The sequence below is a fragment of the Lynx rufus genome, unplaced genomic scaffold (genome assembly GCF_022079265.1).
Source record: "Lynx rufus isolate CCGP_SWC_20201006 ecotype Redwood Valley unplaced genomic scaffold, mLynRuf1.p SCAF_1, whole genome shotgun sequence".
NCBI lineage: Eukaryota > Metazoa > Chordata > Mammalia > Carnivora > Felidae > Lynx > Lynx rufus.
Window position 1 is genome coordinate 208,992,334 of NW_025814823.1, and position 27,389 is coordinate 209,019,722.

Below are 27,389 nucleotides of genomic sequence, written 5' to 3' on the forward strand. Positions count from 1 at the left end.
TTGTGGCCTTCAGAAGTCAGCCCTCTTTTCTATATCCCATCTACAAAATAGAGATGAAAATAATGGTACCTACACTTCCTAGGGTGGTTTCAACTGTGAAACGTGTTAAAGAACATGGAAAATTTGAAATACTGCCCAGAGCACAGCAAATGTTAGACACTGTTGTTTCTACTATTTATTGAAAGATCTATCATTTGTCCTCTTGAGGTATTACCTTGGTGAAGTACTAAATATTTATCTCTATGTGGGTCTCTTTCCAGAATTTTTGTTTTCTGCTATTGGCTAGTCGGTTTACTTTTGCCTCTCTGCTGATTTTAAAAGGATTCATAACAATATTTCTGAAATCAGCAGAATGAATTTGTGACTTCTTCAGATAGCTTGGTATCTTGTTCTTATAAGCACTAGGAGTCATTTCTTTCCTATGTATCATGTCAATCTTGCAGGAGTCAGCTCTTATCACTAAGCTCTATGGATACCCTTTTGTGCTTAATTAGCTTATTCAGACTCAACTCTTCCACTTACTAGCCATGTACCTTGGGCAAGTTACCTCAACTCTCTTTGCTTTATTCGTAAAGTGGGGGTAATAATAGTTATGATCTCCTAGAACTCCTGTGAGGATTAAATGAAGTGATGCATGTAAATCATATAGTACAGTGAACATAATAATCCTTAAATAATTGTTAGTTGTTAATTTATTTTATTATTTTATTAAACCAAAGTTTCTTCTTCAATAAAGGGCCTGGCAAGTATTGAACATAAGTAGTCAGGATATAAGGGATACAGAGAAAAGAAGGCCAATGGTATTTTTTAATTAAAGTTATAATTTTTCCACTTAATATATAATTAATAGCATCCCAAATAGTACCTTGTACATAGCACAAAAAATTGCTTAAAATTAAAAAAGTGCTCAAAAAAATGTTGAACTGGCAAATATAAAGAAATCATATTGTCTTTCTATCTGTGCAATGCTGAGGATCTCATGTGAAGTAAATACTGAGAAAGAAAAACTTCACTAATAATGTTCCTTAAGAAATGTAAATTAGGGGCACCTGGGTGGCTCTGTCAATTAAGCGGTGACTTCCTCTCAGGTCATGATCCCACGTTCATGGTTTCCTGAGTTTGAGCCCCACATTGAGCTCTGTGCTGACAGCTCAGAGCCTTGAGCCTGCTTCAGATTTTGTGTCTCCCTCTCTCTCTGCCCTTCCCCCACCACCGCTTGTACTGTCTCTCTCTCTCTCTCAAAAATAAACATTAAGAAAACAAAAAAAATATAAATTAATAAAATAGTATTAAGATTCTTGTTCAAGGCTTCTGGTACAACTTTTACCCATGATCATCACATATTTATACATATATACGAGAGAGATAGTAAAAAGAGAAAAAATGCTTAGGGATTAGTAGAGCAATAATTCCATTTTCTTCAGACCTGTGTTCTTTGCAAGCATGTCCACAGACTAATCACCCTCTTTTATAATCTATATAACATGCATTCATGTGTGTATGTGCATATACTTACACAAATAGGCATTTGTGTAATGCCAATTGCACAAATAGGCATTTCTTGACATTTTAAACCATTCCAGATTGGCTCAATTCCAGTTAATCACATTAAAGTGTCAAGAAACTAAGTATTAAAGATACAATCTAGTCCCTCTTGAACTTATTTACTTGTTCTTTAAAAAAAAAAAAAAGATACAGCAGGAAGCAGCTGACCACTCCCTTCCTTTCAGCAGGCAGTCTATGTCTTCTTGTTTTCTCTGGGCAGGCTCTTTTACCATGTAAAAAGATGGAGAGGCAGAGAATCACAAACTCATATGAGAGAAGGTGTGGCCATGCCTGCTATTTTGTCCTGAGGTTTAAAGTGCTGAGGCAAGGCCACAGAGAAAGACACTGTGAGTCTCCAACTCTGAGTCATCTTGGGGGTGCCAGTAGCATCTGAGATGTTATGCCAAAGAATTATTAGGAACCAAAACATTAAAATCACTCCAATGTGAGTGTGAAACTCAATCTTCTTGACTTTTGGAGGAGACTTGTTTCCTTTACAATTCCACCATTTTCAATGCCAGTAATTGCACACTGGATCAAAAGACTGATGAGGAGTGGAATTGGAAACCTGGAGATAATTTAAGAATAGCTTAGGTAACTAGACCCAGTCTTTGAAGAACTCTATGGGGGAGGTCTTAAATGATCTGAAGGCTTGACCACAATTACTTAGACACCACCACAGAATAAGAAAACACCACTTATGTTTACATGGCATCTAAAAATTCAGCTATGTCAGCTAGAGTTGATTTTTACAGCCATTTTCACAAGTGATTTAAGTCACTAACTAATTGGCAAATGTTCAATTCCCATCCACTCTGGTTATCTAGGTCAAAAGAAATAAACATGTCAATGCAGCCAGAATCAGAGAATTTCTTTACTGCTCTGTGAGACATGTTCCTCTGCTATACTGAATCAAATAATACACTTTTCATTGTCAACTCAGTATTTAAAGGTAGATGTACTTCCTACTTAATATGTAGCTTTATGTTTTAAATTTCATTTAAGACAAACTCCTGAAGTCCAAGGGCCTTTTTCTAAAGATTTGTTAAAAAAAAATACATAGATGATTATGATGATGATGATGATGATGACAGATAGATAGGTAGATAGATAGATAGACAGATGATAGATAGATAGATAGATAGATAGAACATAGGAACCATTTAATGAATATGCCCCAGGTTAAAAAAGTAAAATATAATTTTATCCATATTCATTAATTTGTTATCCATTCATTGCACACATTTTATTAAATGCAAGTCACTGTTCAGGCATTGAAGATGAAACAGTGATCCAGAAGACAAATATTTTTCTCTGCCCTTGCTGGAGCTTCTAGTCTAATAGAGGAAATTGCAAATAATTATATAACCTCACAAGCAAATACAGAATTCACTAGGCCAAGTGAGTACAAATGGGAGAAAAACAGACAGGAGGATCTGAAAAAGCCAAGGAGGTAAGGGAGGTCTTCTCTGAGAAGTGATAGTTGAGGTGATCTCTGAAAGGAGAAAAGGATAGGCAATGACTAGGTAAAAACAGGAAGAAAGGATAGCTCAGGTAAAGGGATCACCACGTGCAAAGGCTATATAGCAGAAGAAAGCAAAGAGGGTAGAGACTAAAAAGAAAGTCATTGGAACACTAAGAAGTAGGGGGTAGGGTACAAGATAGAGCTGGAGAACCACGCTCAGAAGTTTTGTCTATACTTTAAGACCAATGGGAATGCATTGAAAGAATCTAAGCAGGAGTGTAACATGGTTAGAATTACATTTTAGTAATAATTAGTCTGGATGTAATATAGAGATTGGCTTAGAGGGAGCCCAGAGGGCCTATGGGGAAACCAGCTAGAATATCAGGAATAAGCTATTGCTGTTCTGGCAATGATGGTAGCTTAGATCAAGATCGTACCAGTGGGGATGGGTCAAAGAAAACACCACCAGACTTGAATCAGACTTGAAGGAGGAGAGAGGCATATGGAATATGCTTATGTAATAAAACTAACTGCTTTTGGAGGTGGGAGGGTAGGTTAAAACAATACAATACTTCATAAGGCCAAATATTGTTCATGACACAGACAACTGACATTCTAAATCTAAATAAGTCTAAATCCAGAATTGTGACTACTTTATGTTGCTCTGAGGTCTTACACTGGCCTCCTAGAGCCAGTCTAAGAATAAACTCCAAGATACTGGGGAGGGTCTACTTCTGGCTAAAGATATAGAAAGGCATAATGACTATCACTTTCATCATAACAAAAGATAATAACAGAAAAAAGATAAACTAAAAATTATATTTTTCAGGGTGCCTGGGTGGCTCAGTTGGTTGAGCATCTGACTTTTGAATTTGGTTCAGGTCATGATCTCACAGTCATGGGTGTGAGTCCCGCATAGGGCTCTGTACTGACAGAATGGGTCCTGCTTGGGATTCTCCTTCTCCCTCTCTCTCTGCCCCTCCCCTGCTCATGCGCGCGCACACACACACACACACACACACACACTCTAATGAAAACAATACACATATTAAATAAATAAATAAATAAATAAATAAATAAATAAATAAATAAATATTCTATTTTTCTCTAAAGCCATCAAAGGCTTTAGACCACTAGACATGCATACAAGTCTAAATAAACTAATTCCAGAGAGGGACTTGCCATTCAAAGAAGAGCGCAAAGTGGTGGTTATTTTCATACTTGGGACAAATTGCCTAGCCTGAGTACAGGCAGGTAGAAAAGTAAGCCTGACATAGACAAAATAAGTTTGCTAGAATGAAAAGAAATCAAAGGAACTTTTAACAACAGTGTGGGCTAGCATGAAACACTGAAATCTGAAACACAAAAGTACATCTTCCAAAACAACAATTCTACCTCATGGGAATTCTGCTGAGTCAGAAGCAGTTGGGGCAGAGCTCAGAGGTAAAGAGAAATTTCCCAGTCCCTTCTGCACTTAGGTTCCAGAACCCTTCTGGAGTTGAATCTGCAGGTGAAATCAAACTAACTAAAACTTCAACCAAATCCCCTTCTAGTTCAAATCTTAAAAATTCCAAACAGATCAGCCCCCTAGATATGAAGGAAGAAGTTGGAGGTGAGGCTGAAAGGCTAAGAGAAATCTTCATAATTTCATTGCCAAAAGGCAAACTAAAATTAATTAAACTTGTATCCCAGTCCCAGTTCAGCTAAACTCATGATAGGAACTAGATAAAAATTCCCTTCCCAAACTTCAAGACAGAGGAAAGGGGAAAGCCATCTCTGGCAAAAAACAAAACAAAAATATGCAATCTTCTTTTATGCAAAATGTCTGGCATACAGTAAAAAATTATGAGATACACAAATAAGAAAGAAAATGTGTCCAAAATCAAAAAAAAGAGAATAGTCAACAGAGGAAACCCCTGATGGCCAGGTATTGCAATAAGTAGATGAGGTCTCTAAAATATGTTAAAGATTATGTTAACTATATTAAAGTTAGACAAGGATAGGTGAACAAAAGAAACTAAAGAGAAACTAAAGCTCTAAAGAAGACCCAAAGTGAAATTCTAGAATAGAAAAATATGACATCTGAAACAAAGAATGTAATAAATAAGCTTAAAAGCAGATTGAAACAACAGAAAAATCAGTGAGCCCAAAGATAAGTCAACAGAAAATAGCCCAAGTGAAGTACAAAAAGAAAAAAGAATTAAAATACTAAACACAGTGTCAGAGATACATGGGTTAATACCAAAGGATAACTGGAACACTCAGAGTTACACCCTCTTTCAAAATGGAATTTAATTAGAAGTTGATAATAAATTGATAATTAGAAAAACCCTCAAATATTTAGAATTTGAACTACATACTTCTAAAAAACTCCATGGGTCAAAGAAGAAATGAAATAGAATTTGTAAAATATTTTGTACTGAATGATAATAAAAACAAACATCAAAATTTGTGAGATGCAGCTGAAGCAGTGCTTACAGGAAAAGTAATAGCTTTAAATGCACATATGAGAAAGAAATTATTTAAAACAAAGAATAAAAGGCATAAAGATTGATGAGTAAGAAATGATATTTCACTCTTTGTTTCTGACAATATAATTATGTATGTAGAAAATCCAAAGAATCAACAAACAAACTACTTAGGGCTAAGGAGTGAATCTGCAAGGTCACAGGATACAATGGCAACATATAGAAATCAATTGTATGGGGAAATGACAGTCTCTTCAATAAATGGTTCTGGGAAAACTGGACAGCTACATGCAAAAGAATGAAACTGGACCATTTTCTTACACAATACACAAGAATAAACTTAAAAATGGATTAAAGACCTAAATATGAGACTCGAAAATAAAACTCCTGTAAGAAAATGGACAGTAATCTCTCTGACACTGGCCTTACCAACATTGTCTATATATGTCTCCTCAGGCAAGGGGAACAAAAACAAAAGTAAACTAGTGGGACTACACCAAAAATAAAAAGCTTTTACACAACAGAAGAGACATCAACAAAACAAAAAGGCAATCTACTAAATGGGAGAAGATACTTGCAAATGACATACCCGATAAGGAGTTAATATCCAAAATACAAAAAGAACTTATACTATCCAACAACAACAAAAAAAGTCCTATTTAAAACTGGGAAGATGACCTGAATAGACATTTTTCTAATGACATACAGATGGCCAACAGACAAATGAAAAGATGCTCAATATCAATAATCACAAGGCAAATGCAAATCAAAACCACACTGAGATGCTACCTCACACTAGTCAGAATGAATAATATCAAAAAGACAGAAATAAGTGTTGGAGAGGATGTGAAGAAAAGGGAACCTTCATGCACTGTTCATAGGAACGTAAACTGGTACAGCCACTGTGGAAACAGTACCTTCCTCAAAAAGTTAAAAATAGAAATACACACAATCCAGTAATTCCACTACTGGGTATTTACCCAAAGAAAATGAAAACACTAATTTGAAAAGATATATTCACTCCTATGTTTACTGCAGCATTATTTACAATAGCCAAGATAGGGAAGCAACCCAAGTGTGCATCAATAGATGAATGGATAAAGAATATGTGATACACACACACACACACACACACACACACACACACACACACTGGAATATTACTTAACCATAAAAAGAATGAGATCTTGCCATCTGCCATCCATTTGCATGGATGGACCCAGAGGATATTATGCTAAGTGAGATAAGTCAGATGGAGAAAGACAAATGCCATAGGATTTCACTTGTATGTGGAATCTAAAAAACAAAACAAATGAACAAACAGAAACAGACTCATAAAAACAGAGAACAAACTGATAGTTAACCAGAAGTGATGGGGGAAGGGGAGGATGGGCAAAATGGGTGAAGGGCAGTGAAGTACCGGGTTCCAATTATGGAATGAAGAAGTCCTGGGGGTGAAAGGTACTGCATAGGGAATATAGTCAATGGTATTTTAGTAGTGTTGCGTGGTGAAAGATGGTAGCTATACCTGGGGTGAGCACAGCAGAATGTACATAGTTGTTGAATCACTATGTTATACATCTCAACTAATGTAACATTGTGTCAACTAGATTTTAATAAAAAATAAATAAAATTAAAAAAAATAAAAAGCTGAACTCAAAAGAAAAAATGAAGAAAATATAAGTTAAATATACAGGGGAATATGAAAGTAAATAAGAGACAGGAAGAAATTAAGCCACATGATTTATAAATATATTATAATAATGTAAATATTATAAATAGTATTTGAAATACAAAGATTTACTTCCAAACGTGAAAAAATCTACTGTATTTCTGTATCCTAACAAAAAAATTAGAAAATGAAATTCATAAAATACCATTTGTAATAGCATTAGACACCTAAAAATCAATGTTTTAATATATGCATAAGTCCTCTATACTTATAAACCACAAAACACTGCTGAGAGAAATTCTAAATAAATGGAGTGATATGCCATGCTTAAGGAATGAAGGACTCACTATTGTTAAGATATTTATCCTCAAAAAAAGAGATATCAATTCTCCTCAAATTAATTTATAGTATACAAAGTATATATAGTATATATAAAACAGTTTCAATCAAAATCTTAGAAGTTTCTTTTCAGATTTTAAGACATTATAAAATTGAATTAATTAAGATGTTGGCCTGAGGAAAATCTTCTATTCATAAAAGAAACCATTAAAGAAGTGAAAAAGGCAAGCCACTGACTATGAGAACATATTCACAATATGTGTATATATAAAGATTGATTTCTAGAATACACAAAGAAGTTATACAAATCAATAATTAAAAAAATAAGCCAATTAAAAACAAGGGAGAGAGTTAAACAGAAATCTTCCAACAAAAGGTACAGAATAGCCAATTAGCACATGAAAAGGTGTTTGACATCATAGATTACCAGGGAAATATAAATTAAAGCCATAATGAGATATCACTATCTGGTTAAAATTGGAGTGACCATATCAAGTGTTGGTGAACATGTGAAGCAGCTAGAATTCTCATACATTGCCTGTGGGGGTGTAAAAACACCATCACTTTGGAAAATAATTTAGCAGGTTTTTATAAATTCAACATACCCTAACTTATGACGTAATTCCACTCCTAGGAATATACTTAAGAGAAATGGAAGCATATGCCTACAAAATTACTTGTACACATGGGGCGCCTGGGTGGCTCAGTCGGTTAAGTGTCTGACTTCGGCTCAGGTCATGATCTCACGGTTCGTGAGTTCGAGCCCCGCGTCGGGCTCTGTGCTGACAGCTCAGAGCCTGGAGCCTGTTTCAGATTCTGTGTCTCCCTCTCTCTCTGACCCTCCCGCATTCATGCTCTGTCTCTCTCTGTCTCAAAAATAAATAAACGTTAAAAAAAATTAAAAAAAATTACTTGTACACAAAAGTTCACAGAAGTTTTATTCCTAACTGCCAAAAACTGTCAACAAACCAGATGTCCACCAAAAAGAGTAAATCAACTGTGGTATATTCATACAATGGATTTCTAGTCAACAATGAAAAAACAAACAAAACTAAACCTAAAGATACACGCAACAATGCAGATGAATGCACTGAGTAACAGAAGCTAGAGGCAAAAGATTACATGCCATCTGATTCCATTTATATGAAAACCAACTACAGACAAGATTCATATATGGTGACAGAAATCAGAATAGGGTTTGCCTCTGGGGGAACAGAGGAATGGACTAGAAAGTGGCACCAAACACCTTTCGGGATAATGAAAATTAATGGTTACACAGGAGTACATACATCCATCAGAACTCATTGAACTATACACTTAGATCTGGGCATTTTGCTGTGTGTAAATTATTTCCTCAATAAAGGAAAGAGGGAAAAGAAAAGAATCCTGAGAGCAAAACCACTTAACCATATGAAAGAAGACACAGATATACTCAAATGTAAGTTCCATTCTGTATGCAGAATACTGAATTTATTATAAAAACACAACTTCACAATGCAAGGGAAAAGTACAAAGAAAGTAATATGAAATTAAGCAAACTGCGAAGTTTTACTTTAAAAAACAGATGCACATAGAACAGATACACTTTTACAAGCCTGAGAGATTCCTCCTTTAGTAATCTGTCTACAGTCAGGGCCAGCCCCAGAAAAGTTTGTTAACATTTTTATATCGTGAAATGTAGTTTCAGTGATTAGCCTCAAAGATACTGAGCGGCAGCTGGTGGAAACGGCTGGGCTCTGGAGCCAGGTAAACCTAAATTCAAAGCCTGTCTGTGCCCAAATTGCTCTGTGACTTGGGCCAGAATCTCTACCTCTCTGCCCCTCAATTTCTTCATCGGTAAATGGAGAAAGGATTGTCCTGAACTTTATTTTTTTAGACATTACAATTTTTCTTTAATTTTTAAAAAAGGTCTATTTATTTTTGAGAGACAGAGAGAGACAGAGTGTGAGCGGGGGAGGGGCAGAGAGAGAGAGAAAGACACAGAATCTGAAGAGGCTCCAGGCTCTGAGCCTTCAGCACAGAGTCTGACATGAGGCTCTGACTCACATGCTGTGAGATCATGACCTGAGCCGAAGTTGGACGCTCAACCGACTGAGCCACCCAGGTGCCCCGGATTACAATTTTTTTTAATTTTTAATGTTTATTTATTTTTGAGAGAGAGAGAGAGAGAGAGGGAGAGAGAGCGAGAGAGCACAGGTGGGGGAGGGGCAGAGAGAGGAAGACACAGAATCTGAAGCAGGCTCCAGGCACTGAGCTGTCAGCACAGACCCCAATGCAGGGCTCAAATGCACAAGCCATGGGATCATGACTTGAGCCGAAATTGGATGTTCAACCAACTGAGCTGCCCAGGCACCCCAGGATTGTTCTGAACTTTAAAGAAGATAACATATGGGAAGCACTTAGTCCCTGACAGATAGGCAGCTCTCACAACTAGTGGCTGTAATTATTACTGATGGGGAGGAGAGAGCCCAAGGAAAGGTGGAGGAAGTAGGTGGGAGCCCAAGTTTTCAAAAGGGAGGTGTTCCTTTTGCTGAGCAACCAACCCCTGGGTCACCTTTGCTGAATGTCTGGACCTTAGAGGGTATTTTTTATATTAATGGAACCACTGTATCCTCCCTCATTTTACGGCCCCAGAGGTCTGATTCTGGGTTGGCCCCTCAGCACCCACAAAATGACTAAATGCACAAACAATGGGACTCAGAATGGCTACCTGGGTTTTCCATAAAGTGGATGCCGTTCAATACATAGTTTTCAAGGATAATAGAAACTGCCACCGGCTGACTTCAAATCCCATTCCTTCAGAAAAATGTAATTATAGGAATAGTAGAATGACTTTCAGATCGCTTTTCTAAACATGAGTTTAGTACCTCAGGGATTTCCCCATATCAAGATCCTACCTGAAGAGTCTACGTACCCTGTCCCCGGGGAAACAGGCACGTCTGCTTCCTTATGTTTGCCTATAGAGGTTGAAGATAATCCCAGTAGAGATTATATATAATCTGGGCCCAAAATAGGATTTCTGTGGTTTCGCACTGTTGTCATCGCATCACATCAGAGAATCTCAGAAGTGCGAGGGATCTCTTTAGAGATCACACCATCTCCTTCACAGCCCCACTACTAAGAATCGTGGTTAGTTCTATCATTTCCATTGTCTTGAACTTCATTATGCTGAAAGTCTCCTTAATTCATGGATAGAGAGCTCAGATTGCAAAATTCTTTCTTCTGATGAATTAAAAATCTCCCTGTCACATATTCCCTCAGGATTCCTTACCCACCTGTGGAAGAAAACCGGGATTGATGCACTTCCCCGTCACAAGGCAGGTCTTCCCCTACTTTTGGAGTAGCCAGCAATTTCCCTGACCACACCATCCAAACCAAGATGTTCCTTATTGTTATCTACTTATGCCCGTGCTCAAAGTGCATATCACAATTTGCTATCGCTTTTTGTATGTCTTTTTTAAAGTTTATTTATTTTGAGAGAGAGAGAGAGAGAGGAAGAGTGTGTGTGTGTGGAGGGGGAGGGGCATTGAGAGAAGGAGAGAGAGAATCCCAACCTACAGAACCCGACTTGGGGCTTGATCTCATGAACCGTGATATCATGACCTGAGATGAGATCAAGAGTCAGGCGATTAACCAACTAAGCCACCCAGGCGCCCCATATGTCTCTTTTATAAGAGAAGGTTAGCTCTCAGAAGGGCCACACTGAGCTGTCTTAGTTATGGCTGTACCGCCAACGCACGACTGAACCTGCCACATCATGGGTACTCAATAGACACTGGATACATGTGAGGACATGTCTTTAGATATTTTTAAATAGCTCATATTCTCTCCTTAGTTGTCTATGACCAGACCATATATCTTTATTCCTTCTGAGAGTTTTCAAATTGCAAAGCCCAGAGAGCAAGCAGGCAACAAATCTCTGTAAAGGGGGCCGCTACAAAGAAATGGGAAATGGTGAGGTGGTGGAACTGGCCAGAGTGTGTGCTTTGCCCGAAGGCACTCAATTTCAAGAAATTTTTAACCACTAGGATTACTGAGTGTAACATGTCTGTGGCTGGATTGGGCCTGCAGGTCACCATTTTACAAGCCCTCTTTCAACACTTCTTTCTTGAACACAGTTTCCAGATCCCTCATCTCCCTCCCCTGGAAATATTCCAGTATTTCAGTATTCCTCTTAAAGTTTGCTTAATTGACTAGGAAGTCACAGCACACAGGGCGCAGGGTACATAGCACTATTACTTACCTTCTGTGGTCTGGAGAGTAAATGACTCTCTGAGCAGCCCAGAAGGCCTGAGGTCTCTCAGCAGATGTCCCACATTGTTGTTGGCTCCAATTGAGTTTGTAGTCAATTCATCTTTTTTTTACCATGAGCTGCTGACAAGCCACTTAATGATGATAATATTTATGAAACAGCCTAAACAAGGATCTCTGGCCATGGAAGAATTCAGACCATACACTTCTTGATGATGTTTTCTTTCCACACAAATCTTGATAAGAAGAACAGGATTCCCTAACTGCTCTGATCTCCCACAGACAGATGAGGCCCAAGTAACCAATCTAATCACGAAGGGAATCGTCCAGTCAGTTGCTCTTCCTGACTCAGGTAATGAAACTAGACCAATAGACCTGGCTGCATCCCAGAATCATCTCTGGCATCCTCCCTGGAGATTCTAAGTCTGGAGCACAAGGAATCTGTATTATCAACAAGTTCCCTAGATAATGTGGCACATCCAGGAGCCCAAATTTGAGGACCACTGTCTAGATTAACAGTATCAGCATCACTTGAAAATTCTCAAAATTCTGGAATTGAGGCCCTGTAAGTGACAGATGCATCCTAAAAATTAAGAGCCACTGATCTAGATCAGGTTGATGAACTTAAAAAAAACTTTTTTTTTTAAATATTCGTTGATTTTTGAGAGAGAGAGTGTGAGACGGGGAGAGGCAGAGAGGGAGGGAGAGACGGAATCTGAAGCAGGCTCCAGGCTCCACACAGCTCAACACAGAGCCTGACACGGGGCTCAAACTCACAAACCGGGAGATCATGACCTGAGCAGAAGTCCCACGTTTAACCGACTATGCCACCCACATGCCCAACAAACTTTTTAATGAAAGAGCCAGATAGCAAATATTTTAGGCTTTTGGGGGCAAGAGGCAAAATTGAAGGTATTATATTGGTACTTATATAACTGTTTAAAATGTAGCCATTTGTTATAGGTTAAATTGTGTCCCACCCTCCCCCTCTCCAGAGAAGATATGTTTATTTCTTAATTTCTAGTACCTCAAAATGTGTCTTTGTTTGGAAAAATGGTCTTTGAGAAATAATCAAGTTCAGATGATTATCATTAGGACAGGCCCTAATCCAATGTGGCTAGTGTCCTTATAAAAAGGGGAAATTTGGACATAGAAATACAGGAGAATGTCATCTACAAGCCAAGGAATGCCTGAGGCTACCATAAGCTAGGAGTGAGGCAGAGAACATGTCCTCCCTCACAGCCCTGAGGAGGAACCAACCCTGCTGGTACCTTGGCTTTGGACTTAGCCTCCACAAATGTGAGACAATAAATCTAAGCTTAAGTCACTCAGTTTGTGGTACTTTATTATGGCAGCCTGAGAAAACTAATACATTACTTAAAAAGTAAAAACAATTCTTAGCACAAGGGTCATATAAAAACAAGCAGGCAGATATGGCCCATGGACCATATCTAGACTATGCCCAACCATACTTGGCTCCAACATCCAGGCAATCAACCCATTGTTCTTAATCTCATAATCTCTAAGACCCAGTCTTAGCTCCCTAAGTCCAACTCAAATATTATCTCTTTGGAGACGTTTTCCCTAACCTCTCTGTAATGTTGACCGTGTACTTCAAGGGTCTTGCCCGTCTTGCTCCCTGCTATATCCTTAGAAACTGACACATAGCAACTTTCAATAAATATTCAATGAATGAGTGAATTTAAGACAGATAATCAGAAGCTCTTTCAGCTGGCAGAGACTGTAAATTTCATTAATCACATTCCTTTATTTTTCAGAGAGGCAACTTAAACCTATGGGATATCACTGATTGCCTAAAGTGACATGGCAGAAAACCCAGGATTAAAATCTACTTGTCTAATCCGGATGGCCAACAGGCACATGAAAAGATGCTCAACGTTGCTCTTCATCAGGGAAATACAAATCAAAACCACACTCAGATATCACCTCACACCAGTCAGAGTGGCCAAAATGAACAAATCAGGGGACTATAGATGCGGGAGAGGATGTGGAGAAACGGGAACCCTCTTGCACTGTTGGTGGGAATGCAAACTGGTGCAGCCGCTCTGGAAAACAGTGTGGAGGTTCCTCAAAAAATTAAAAATAGACCTACCCTATGACCCAGCAGTAGCACTGCTAGGAATTTATCCAAGGGATACAGGAGTACTGATGCATAGGGGCACTTGTACCCCAATGTTTATAGCAGCACTCTCAACAATAGCTAAATTATGGAAAGAGCCTAAATGTCCATCAATTGATGAATGGATAAAGAAATCGTGGTTTATATACACAATGGAGTACTACGTGGCAATGAGAAAGAATGAAATATGGCCCTTTGTAGCAACGTGGATGGAACTGGAGAGTGTGATGCTAAGTGAAATAAGCCATACAGAGAAAGACAGATACCATATGGTTTCACTCTTATGTGGATCCTGAGAAACTTAACAGAAACCCATGGGGGAGGGGAAGGAAAAAAAAAAAGAGGTTAGAGTGGGAGAGAGCCAAAGCATAAGAGACTGTTAAAAACTGAGAACAAACTGAGGGTTGATGGGGGGTGGGAGGGAGGGGAGGGTGGGTGATGGGTATTGAGGAGGGCACCTTTTGGGATGAGCACTGGGTGTTGTATGGAAACCAATTTGACAATAAATTTCATATATTGAAAACAAAAATCTATTTGTCTAGACTTCCAAACCCACAGTCTTTTTATTGCACCTCACCACCTCTTAAACATACCGAAGCCTGTCCTGAAACACCACACTTAAGACACAACACATTATCCACATTGTTACATGAGAGGTTCTCAACTAAGAAGGGATGTTGGGAACTTAGGTATGATTAACACCTGCCTATAAAGCAGAAGGCCACAGGCAGGTTGAGCAGGAGGTACACCAGAACATTTACTGAAGAAAACTCTGTGGTAGACATTTACCAGGGCTACCTAGCTCCCATCTCCCTTTATAACTACACCTCTGTTTCATTTTGGGAAATCAGCTCTTTACCAGTGTGTAGCCATGACAGGAGGTCATTCTTAGAGATGCCTTCTAACTACATAGAAAAAGACCAATCCATACAATACCTGCCCACAGATACAGTCAGAGGCCTGTACATGGCCTAAAATCACTCAATGGGACACTGTCTCCCAGATTTTGTAACTCCCTGGTGATACAGGACTCAGTATATCAGTTATATATATCATCGTTGTGTAGCAAATAATCAAAACTTAGCATCTTTTTAGAAATTTTCTTCACGTTTATTCATTTCTGAGAGACAGACAGAGATAGAGTGCAAATAGGGGTGGGGCAAAGAGAGAGAGACAGAATCCCAAGCAGGCTCTAGGCCTCGAGCTGCCAGCACAGAGCCCGATGCAGGGCCTAAACCCACGAACCATGAGATCATGACCTGAGCCAAAGTTGGACACTTAACTGACTGAGCCACCCAGGCGCCCCCACAAACTTAGCATCTTAAATCAACATGTGTTTATTTGTTCATAGTTCTGTAGGTCAGAATTCGGGGGTGTCGTGGTTGTGTTCTTTGCTCACAGTCTGTGATGGCTAATTTTATGTGTCAACTTGACTGGGTTAAGGGATGTTCACATAGATGGTAAAATATTATTCCTGGGTATATCTATGAGGATGTTTCTGGAAAAGATCAGCATCTGAATCGATGATGGCCCTCACCAACGCGGGAAAGCTTCATCCAACTGTGGGCCTGAATAGAACAGAAAGGTGGAGGAAGGGCAAATCTGCTCTCTGCTTAAGCTGGGACATCTATCTTCTCCTGTGTACACACACACACACACATACATCATATATGTCCTATGTATATGTGTGTCCTATATTTTATATCTATCTATCTATCTATCTATCTATCTCCTATTGGTTGTTTCTCTGGAGAACCCTAATACAAGATCTCACAAGATGTTGGCTGGCTGTGTTCCCATCTGACACACCTCTTCCAAGCTCATTCCTGTTATTAGAATTCAGTTCCGTGCAGCTGTAGGACTGAGGTCTTTGTTTCCTTCTTAGCTGTTGGCCAGGGGTCACTTATAGCTCCTTGCAGTCATTTTGTGGTCCTGGCAAATGGACCATCTTGAAGATGGGGGGCCGTCTTCAAAGCCAGCAATGGCACATAACATCATTCTGATGCTTTGAATCTCTCGGACTTCCCTTTCTGCCTTCCTCTTCTCCTTTAAAGACCTCTATGATTAGATCAGACCCATCCTGACAATCTCCACATGTTAAGGTCAACTGATTTAGACCTCAAACCTAGGAAAATCCTTCCACATCAGTACCTAGATCAGTGTTCTACTAAATAACAAGGGAACATGAACCTTGGGACCTCTATAGAATTCTGCCTACCTAGAGGTCATCTTCATTGCACAGGCAACAGTAGTTGTAATGTCCCAGCCACTTGGTTCCTGCTAGGAGACACAGACAGCTGTTCTGTTTCCTACTTCCTATTTCTTGGGCCTTTGGTGTTTCCTTGGTTCTTTTCATTCCCATGCTCCCAGCCTCTCATCAAATCTGATAACTCCTAATATAAATGAATAAATCTCTATTTACCCGATACTAGCCAAAGACTTCTGTTGTAGTCAAGAAACCTGCCTCAAGCTCCAGAAGATGTCCAGCAATCCACCACAAAACAAGGATTCTTCTGGAAGGGGGAGTGTGGTAGGATAAGGAAAGATCCACGGACAGCTCTGTCAAACCACATATCACCATCCTCATAAATCTGACATGCTGCTTTAAAACATTAGAGTTGTGCTAAACCATAGGAAAGCAACCATGTTTGCTTGTTTGTTTAAATATGGGATGCTTCATGAATTTGTGTGTCATTTAGAGCAAGGATCATGCCTTATTCTGTATTATTTCATTTAAACAAAAGTAGTCAGTGGTCTATATGGTAAAAACTAATTAACTTGGTCAAACTGAACAAAGATGTTTTAATTTTTTTTTTAAAGAAGGGACTAGACAGAAGCTGAAATTAAACAATCTGACACTAGTTGGAAAGTGAAAAAATCTGTCAAAAAATCTTTTGACCTCATATGGTTGTTATTACTAATTTAAATTCATGTTTTCCTAAACCAAATAAATTCTTCCCATAGACTCAGCCAGATAACACATGCCTCGAGGTTCAGGTTTTATACCCGAGCTTGTGTGCAAGGTCACCTTTCAATACAAAAGCTAACATGGGCAGGATTTCTAGGGCAGTTTCGATGGAAGCCTTCATGTATCAACATAGCCCTTTCCAGTCCAAAGTTTTCTCCCAGGGATTTCTTTGTTCCATGGGGTGAAAAGACTTGGTCAATCCATTTGAATCTGGTCACAAGAGCTCAACCTGTTACCTTTCAACCTAGATTTTTCTGATCATAGTCCAATTCAAAAAGTATAACTGCCCCAGACTAGACAGGGTGATTGGCCTAGGTAAGAGTGGCTAAGCAGTCCAGACTGCACAGAAAAGGGAAGACCAAAGCCACCCCCTCTCACCCTGAACTTTGATTTTGTTTATAGATGGCAACATTTATGTGGAAAAATGTGTTTGCGCCAGCCTCCTTGAGCAGCGCTGGGGCAGCTCTTTCCTCCTTTGTTGAACTGAGCTTGGAAAAAGCACCTCGGAGTGAGGAATGGCTGGCACTGGGCAGAACACGCTGTATATTTCCACAGTCTACTCCAACATAAACAGACCAGGCTTATTAGTTCATGAAAAGCCAGGAACTCCGCTGCTCGGGAAGACAAGGGCCACATCCAGGGAAATCAGGAAACAGATCAAGCTCACGCTTTGTGCCCATCTTCCTCCATTCCCTTGCCGTACATATCCAGGGCTCTTCCTTCCCTCTGCATAGCTTTGGTACCCTACAATGTGGCGTTTTGCCATTAGCTCCAGGATGTGGTGTTCTGTGCCTTTCAGGCATCCTTGGTTTTTAGGAGCAGGCAGGGGAAGTGAAGGAGACATTTCCTACTCTGAGCTCTTGATTAGTGTATGTAAAGGGCATTTGAGCAGCACAGAGATATAGCATTCAGACTATGGAGACTGATGGCCCAGATTTGGATCCATTTACATCACTGTATTTGTCAGGGGAAGTGCTATAATTAACAACAAAAACCCCAAGTCTCAAGGACTCATAAAAAACAGGTTTACTACTCACTCAGGTCACTCTACAATGTGCTTTTGGCCAAGAGGCTCTGTTTTCTGCAGGGACCCAGGCTCATTGCATCCATGACATCCTCCAGGGCCCTGGAGTTAGCAAGTCAGGGAAGAGTGATCATGGTCTGGAGATGTGTCTTACTCTCACCCACTAGCCATGGACAAGCACTTAGTTACACAGTCTTACCCACCTACCTGCAAGGGAAGCTGGGAAATGTAGTGTAGCTGTGTGCCCAGAGGGAAATGGAAAATGGTTTGGTGAACAACTACCCAGTCTCTGCCATAGTTGCTTACTTAAGAAAGTTTCTGTGTTATATGTTTTAGCTTCTTTCCCTGTCAATTGGGTGTATTAGGATCCTCCAGAGAAACAAAATGTGTGTGTGTGTGTGTGTGTGTATGTGAGTGTGTGGGGGTGGGGGAAGTGGAGGAGATGCATACAGAGACAGAGACAGAGACAGAGGGAAAACTGAAAATCTGCAAGGTAGATTTGTAGGCAAGAGTTTTCCTAGGCTTGAGTTTGAGTCTGAAGGCAGTCTGGAGGCAAAATTCTTCTTTCAACTGATTGGATGAGGCCCATCACATTATGGAGGTATTCTGTTTCACTCAAAGTCTACTGATTTAAATTTAACCTCATCCAAAAAATACCTTCAAAGCAATATCTAGACTAGTGTGTGACCAAATATATGGGCACCATGGCTCGGCAAGTTAATACATAAAATAAACCATTATGATGGGTATGATAAATTAGTATTAAAAAGCACCCAGGACCATGTCTGGCACCTAGAAAGGTCTCTGTAAACATCAGTTTACGGTCACTACTGTTGCTATATTATGTCACCACTACTACCTGAGGCCTGAACACAGAACCAGAGCACTACCACCACCTTACCACTCCCCTCGAACCAGCTAGGGAGTTATTGACCTAGAAAGGGCTTATCTTACTTAGACAAATATTTTCTTTATTTTTTTCAAAGAGCTTTCCCATCTACTATTTTACTCGGTCATTCACTCAAACTTATGAAGCAGGCAGGGCAAAATTATGCCTACTGTTCTTATTTTAGCGCTGAGGTTCAGAGAGGATGGCTGTCCTCCCACCCACCCTTCCTAATCCGTGTCTTATTCCATCCTCCATTCTGTTTCAGGAGATTCACCCCTGCCCAGTGTGAGAGGTGGCTTTCTTCCAACCTGATTGAAAATTCATTATCTAGATTTCCCACAGAAGTCATAATGTAACAAGTGTTGAGTAGGATTAATTGAAATACTCCTATTAATACTACACTTCAAGTATTCCATGAATTAAATAGGTTTTTGTACACAGATCTTGGGGAACCCAATTCACCATGTAAAACATTTGAACTATCATTCCCAAGGAAAAACAAGCCCCACTATTCAAGAAATAAGCATATGAATGAATTTGGGGTATGACTATTTGTAAGAGGGGATTCCTGCATGAGTGCTGACACCAGTACTGGCTTTAGGCACTACTAGGAGCCAGTTAGAGGTTGTCCTTTGTCTGCTTCCCATTCCCTATGTTCTGGGGCTCACCCTTTTGCAGCCAATCTGTTTTCTTCATCATTGCTTATACTAAATAAATAGGACAGAAGCAGAAGCCAAAAGTCTAGGTATCTGACTTGGCTCTGTCCTAATCAGTTGCATGACCTCAGAAAAGTCTTTTTACTTTGGTTTCCTTGACTGTAAATCAAGGGGGGGGGGCGGGGTTCAGGAACTCATGGTAGGTTTCCTATCAGCTACAAAATTTCTCAGTCTGCTCTGTGTCACCCTTCCATGGGGTCTGATATCTGTCTGATAACCTAGACTCACAATGCTCAGTTTCCTCTCATCCTACATAGTGGTTCTAAAGTTTCAAAGAGGGATCATAATGACCCCAAAGCCTTCAACACACAAAGGAATTCATTGCTAGTGTTGGGAGTTCAGGCCCCCTAAATCCTATCGATGGGGAAACAGCACATTCTCCACCCTCTCACCAGTCAGCCTGAGGCTGGAGAGAGAATGTTTATGCAGGCTGAAATGAGCAGAGTAACTGGAGCCATGAGGAGGTCAGTTGGAGAGAGTCATTCAGGTGCAGACATTGCTCCTCAAAACCCAAATCCCTTGGAGAGCAAATTCCTTCAGCTGCCTGAGCTGGTGCACTTTTCAGTGCAGTTGGTACAGAGCCTCCTTCCCAGTGAGAAGCACGATCCCCTCTCCCCAAGGACATTGGTGACCCCCACAGAACCTTTTCTCCCTGACCTGCATGCTGGCCAATCATGCTCTTCTGAAACTAGATACTGTGAGGCCAGACCTGTGCATAGCAAAGGAGGCCGCCCAGCTCATTAATCCAATGAAAGGATAGCTTTACACAGGGCACATAGCGTTCCACTCAGCCCATAATGCCTGCATGTGTCTGGGGGTGGCATTGCTGTTAAATATCCAAGACAAATCTAAGCCTGCTGAGCAGTCCACCCACTCTTGTCAACTCTGAGCAAAATAAGTCACATAGTGTAGTGTAACGCAGGCCTAATGGTTCTAAGACCCAGGGTTTGGCCCGGTTTCTATAACTTGCTTAATAGGTGACCTTGGATAAGTCATTTAAATTCAGCGGGACCTCTGGCTCTAGGATTCTATCAATAGAACCACATATAACAATGGAGTTATGACATTCCTTACTTTTATTTTCTCTCCAAAAGAAGGTTAAAAAAATGAAAGAAAACAAATATCAGATAGCTTTGACATACTAGTCTTTCAATCCTCCCACTAATCCAGTGAGACAAGTATTATTATCCTTATTTTACAGATGAGGAAACAAGGGTTCAGAGAGGTTTAGTAAATGCTATGAGCTGACTTGTGTGTCCCCAAAATTCACAAGTTGAAGCCCTAGCCCCCAGTGTCACTATATTTGGAGACAGAGTCTTTTAGAGGAGGTAGTTAAGGTTAAATGAGGTCGTGAGGGTAGAGACCTAACTCACAAGACTGGTGGCCCTGTAAGAAGAGAAGGACAACCCTTCCCCCACCACATGTACAGAAGAGAGGCCAGGTAAGCACACAGTGAGACAGTGCCTGGCATAGGATGTGCTCAAAAAATATATTTGACTGATGACTCCATGACATTCATTTAAACCTGAAAAGTGAACTTGAACCTCCAGTCTCTGGGCTCAGGAAGTTTGAAAATACTTTTAAATTTCCTATTACTTAATGAATACTTCAATTTTAAGAATGACAGTCATAAACCATTCAACTAGAACTGGACAATTACAAATTTTTGAATGGTTTTTGTTTTCTAATTATCCATCCACTTTAAGTCTAAATTTTCTTGGTGCTAGTTCCAGGGTACCATTAACACCGGAACAATCAACAGAAAGCAGACTCTACTGGTTTATAGCTTCTACTATCATTTCTTCTATTTGCTTTTATCACAGTCTCTTATGGTCAGGGTAGAGAATAATTCAGGTTATCATTTATGTTATAACACATAAAATTTATTTACTTAACTGTACTGACAACCTCCAAGATTGTTGGGGGGAGGGGTACAAAACAGTGTTTATTAAAAGTTACCACCTATTTTTCAAATGGAAAAAATTACACACATGTGTAAGTATTCATGAATGTACATATGTGTGTAATTGCCTGGACCTACACAAAATATCCTTGAAGGGATTCACCAGAAACACTGATAACACTGGTTTTCTCTGAGGATAACTTGGAGGATCAAAAGAAGTGGGGAAGAGAGGCTTTAAAAAATATTGCATGTGTGGTTTCTTAAAACTATTACTTACTATTCTATTGTAAAATGTGCAAATCTTACGTGAACAGCTCAATGAAGCTTTACACATGTATCCACCCATATAACCACACCTTGATCAAAACACAGAACATTTCCAAAACCCTAGAACATACCCCTGCTCCTACCTAGTCAATACCCAGCCCCCAAAGACAAGCACCCCTCTGACTTAGATCACAATATAAGTGGATCCATACAGCATGTAAAACTTCTGTGTCTGGCTCCATTCATTAGATATTATGTCAATGAGATTCATCCATGTTATTTTTCAGGTGGCAGTTCTTTTTAATTTTCATATAATATTCCATTGTGTGAGTGAATATACCACAGTTTGTGTATCTACTACTGTTGATGGACATTGAGTTGTTTTCAGTTTGGGAATATAACGAATCAAAGCTGCTGGGAGTTTTTTGGTAGCATTCTAGGAGTCTCGTGGTGGCCTTAAAGGTATTTTGGCTTTTGTAGCTATTTCCAAGCAGCTTTTCCAAGAGTTTGTTCTAATTTACACTCCCATCATCTGTGTATGAGCATTCTAGTTAGTTGCTTCACATCACTGCTAACATTCGATATTGTCAAAGGGAGACATTCAGCAAGAATCTCTATGGAGAGCAATATGTATACCCTCCTGCAGCTTTTGATTTAACCGTGCATACATATTGCCTATTTATGATTAAATAAATAAAAACGTAGCATGAACACTTAACAAAAATGAAAGACACAAGCTGGAAAAAGTTATTTATCTTTATTTAATAGAGATGAATGCCTACGAAGTCTCCAGATATTCAGTACACAAAGGGAACCAAGGGCCCTGTGACTTGCCTTCTGTAAGTGGTGCTGGGAATCCCACTGACTTGTCAGCCTGAGAAAGAGGCAGAAACCATCTGAGACATGAAAAGTGTCAAGGACCTTAAAAGACCACTGCTCTGGCAAACCTCACTATTGAGAGTGGCCACAGGAAGCCCTGGTGAATGAGAGAAATCACAGGAAGGCTTAGGAGGTAGCATCCACAAAAGCAGTATCTAGGAGTAGTCTTTTCTGCCACCTCCAATGCTGGGACATCACCAAGAAATCCCTTCCAGGAAGCACTGGTATGAACAGTAGACTGGAGGGTCAAACCAGAGAAGCCACTGTCCCATTTCTCAGGATCTTTGACACTGTCACCATCTTGGCTGAATTATCTTCAACATCCAAAGAGAGATTACATTAGAGATCACCAGTTTTGGAATGCAGACTTCCTTGTGGAAGGAGGACAGCCATTCCTCAGCAGAAATGAGGTGACACTGGAGGTTCAGAAATTCTGCATAAAGTCTCCAGACAGCAAGAGAAACCACGCAACTTCCATCAGAGAAGACAACTTGGAAAGGATGGGTTAAATCATTTGGTTCACGTGCTTTCAGCCATGACCCACAAAAACAAAAACATTTCACACTGAAACCCAATATACACAATACCAAATCTAAGTTATCATCAATGGCAAGATATACCATAATTTTACCTCTAAGCAAGAACAAAAAAGTTGTTCATAATAAAACTCATCATGAGCACTGGGTGTTGTATGGAAACCAATTTGTCAATAAATTTCATATATAATAAAAAAAAAGAAAAAAAAATAATAAAACTCATCATGATTTCAGAGATTTATAATGAAAAAATGTATGTCTTAGAATATATCTGGGATGGAATATAGAGAAAATCTCAAGAAAAATACCAACCTTCATTATATGCAATCAACTTTAATATTTACTTTTCTGTTCTATTTAATGTCATTTCTCCCCAAAATGCTGGTAATGACCCATTAAGTTGATTTCAAGTACATTAATGGGTTTCAACCCACAATTTGCAAAACACTGGATTAGAATTAAAGCATAGGACTTCTAAATAATTGTATTAGGAACTCCAAAGAGTTTAAATAAATCTGGTGGTAGGACAACTGAATCCAAGTGATAATTACTATGCACTATATCAGTACGCATCTCCGAGCTGAATTGCCTAGAAACCTGAGGTGGAGCAGCGTGTAAACACTGCTATGAGAATAATTCAAGAGAGTGGTGTTGTGGATGTGCATTGCTATAATTAAGCCAGAAGACATGTCAGCCAGGGCATTTCTGAGTGCTGATTCCTGCATGCCTCCTGTATGTTGTAAGGTATGTCTCCAAAATTAGAGTGGCTGAAAGCCCCTAAAAAAGTGCAATAATCCTTCTCTATAACACCCCTGCCTGGGGGTGTCAGGCTACTATTTATAAACATGGGTTAGGAGGGGAGATACCCTAACTTCTGTTTTATGAGTCTCTACAGATCCAAGCATAATAGCCAACCAGAATGCTACTCTGGTACCACAGTTTTCCCCGTGTTTTGGAGTCAAATCTTTTCCATTCACATGAGAGCTCAGGGAGAAACCAGACGAGGAGTTCTTTAGTTGTGTATTGAGTTGATCACTTAGTTATGCACTGAGCATCATCTGATGGCGTCATGCATCAAGCCACACAGATCACTGAATGAATTTCTACTGGAATTACAGACAAGTTGAACATCTTGTCAAGAGAGTGGTAGTACAGAACAGACTGCTGAGTTCTATTTTGTGCTTTACATGGAATGAGGACTGGATAAAAATTATCCACAAAAACATAGAAATGGAAACTTTTGATTTTTCTAAAGGGTTTCCAGGAGTGGACTCTTCCCAGGAGCTCTATACACATGGATAAAACAAATGGAATTATTGTAATCTGAACGAAGTTTACTTATTTTTCCAACTTAGTAGTTTTTTTAAAAAAAGTATATTGCCTTGGGGAAGAACATCTGAACATTTTCCCCCAAAAAACTAAAGTATCAGTGAGGTCAAAAGCAAATCAAGGAAAATGTGATCTAAGAAACCAAAGCCAAAGTGTTAAAACTTAGAGCTTCAGAAGCAGATAATTAGACCTTTTATTGATCTCAAAAATTTTCTTTCCTTTCTCTGGCAGATCAGGCCCATTGCTATTCTCTACTAGAGCTAAGATCTTCTGAATGTTTGGAACCACGGCAATATATAGATGGTCAGGGAAGCTATATATCATTGTACAGGTTGTTCACTGCACAATGGTACCCAGCCAAGATGACTGGAGGCTGGCATGTAGCTCAAACTCCTTTTGTCCAATGTGTACCCTGGCAAGGGCTGCTTCTGCCTGGAGAGAGAGGTCTCTTTGTGAGTTTGCCACAAGGCACCATATGGGTTAGTGGAGGGCCTTGAAAATAGGGAGGGAAGGGGTACAACTAGCTCTAGCACATTTCAGATATGTGGCAAATCACTAGCATTTCTTCCTAAATATCACCCAGCTCTAGGGAATAAATTGGCATTTCAATCCAGAAATCTGAGCCTTAGTCTAACTCTATGTGTACTTACCATATATCTGAAATGCAGTTGTAATGTACTCTTAGAGCTTATTTATTAGAAATTTGGCTTGAAAATCCTCATGCAATTTGAGGATGAGAGCTGGGGGGAGAACATAAGAGATGGAGGGAGAGGGAGTATCAGAACTGAGCACCTGTAACACAATAGTTTTCTCATATGTTGAAGTATACTCAAACTATAATTATGCTCATTAAAACAGACTATACTTCAGCATATCTCCCATAACCTCGTACTCTGACCTCTGATCTTAGATGAAACAAAAACATTTCTTCCATCTGGAAAACTGATTTCCATCAAAAACCCAGCAGATTTATTCTTTTAATTTTAAATTAACCAGTCAGAGCATGAGCCTAAAAACCAGGTAGGAGCATTTAGGGCTTAGCATAGGCATGACTTCAAATCTGGACCATCTACTAAGAAGCATCAAACTGGAAACTACATATTGCAACTTCTCATTCCAGCCCCAGCCCAGCTTCCAGTATCTTCTCCCACTGCTTTTTCATACAATCTCACAAACTAGTCCAACGAACACACCTGCTGCTCAACAAACCCACCGTGGACCTGGCAGGCTGCTCCCTTCTCAGCAGAACACCCAACCCCTAAGCACCTTTCAAGATTCTGCTAATAAGCCTCCTCCCCTCTCCCTAAAACATCCCCTCATTCCTACAGTTGGACCTAACTGTCAATCCTTTCAGTTCCTGGAGTATATTTAGCTCTATCCCACCTCAAGGCATTTCTGCACGTTCTCCAGTTTGACTCCCACTCGTACAACCCATGGCTGGCTCCTTTTCTTCCTTTAAGTCCCCCATGTTTAGACTTCCCCAGAGAAGCCATTCTTTCCTTTTTTACAGCCATTTTTTCCCCCTAATTCCTACTACAACTTGTAAAAATATATTATTTCTTTGTCTACTAGATTTTAATATCCAGTGAGGACAGGGACTTTATCTGTTTTACTTCCCTAGCACACTGCCTGGTGCAGAATTGGTAAACATTCAATAAATACTTGTTGAATGAATAAATAAATGGATGAACAAACCCTACAGCATTAATTTTTACCTCTTATGTAGGGCAACCATATAATTTTTCAAATGAGGACACTTTTGAGAGTGAAAGTGGATGCTAATTACTAATTATGTTGAGATAAAACAGGCATAAACCAGGATATATGGTCACTGTACATATACCTACTCCCATGTCTCATCTTTACCAACCAAACTTGTAAGATTCACATTATCTTTAGATGCCACTTGCGAAGCCACGTTCCTTTTGTGAAGACCAGATTCCTTCTCTTTGGGATCAAATATTTGACTTAATATTTCCATAAAACTGTTTCAGCTGTGTCATTAATATCAGCTCCAATAAGGCTGAACATTTTTTCTTTAGCATGGCCTTTGAACATGTCTTCACTGATAACAACAGCCTCACTCAAGGAGTCCAAAGGAAAGATTGCTTCATTTCAAGGCAGCTGATGCCACCTTGGATATCTAATTCAAGTTTATTTCACAACAGGCAGCATTAGTGCTACATTCAATGAGGCAAGCAATACCTCTGCAATGGCTCCACTCCAGCCTGGGAGCAGGATGGGATGGAGGAGGGCAGACAGAAGGCCAATGGTGGAGAAAGAGCCTTTTGGATTCAAACACTTCTGGACTGTAACTGGCAATATCTAGAAGACTTCTAAAAAGAAGGGATGAAGAGAGAAGAGCATGAGGGTCTGAGATAAATATTTCTGGTTTGGTTTCCAGGGTCTGCCTCTTTTCAGCTGTGTGACTTTGAAAAAGTTAGAATTTGAGTCTCACTCAACTATCTGTAGGATAGATATAATCTTACTTAACCCTGGTACAAATGAGATGATTAGTAAAATACCTAGTATAACACCTGATACATTATAAGTACTAAATACATGTTGTTATAAAAATAATAATCGTTATTATTTAATAAATGATGTCACTTTTATTATAAAGCTAGCATCTTATCATATAGCATTTTACTATAACATAGTGGTCAAGAACCCCAAGTCAAGAGCCCTGGGTTCAAATTCTACCAGTGCCATTTAATATACATGAGGCCTCAGGGAAGGTATTTAACTTCAATAGACCTCAGAACTCTCATCTGTTAATTGAAAATAATTAAGCCTACATCATAAGATTGTTCTGAAGATCAAATGAGATAATGCATATAAAATGCTTGGCACAAGGCTTAGCACATACTATTGCATAACAATGTGTTTTGGAGTAGAATTTATTAGAAGTACAGGTACTAAAAGAGAAATAAATAGCAAGGACAACAATCTTTTGACAAGCTTGTTGACCTGCCACAAGGGCAGGATTTGTCACAGT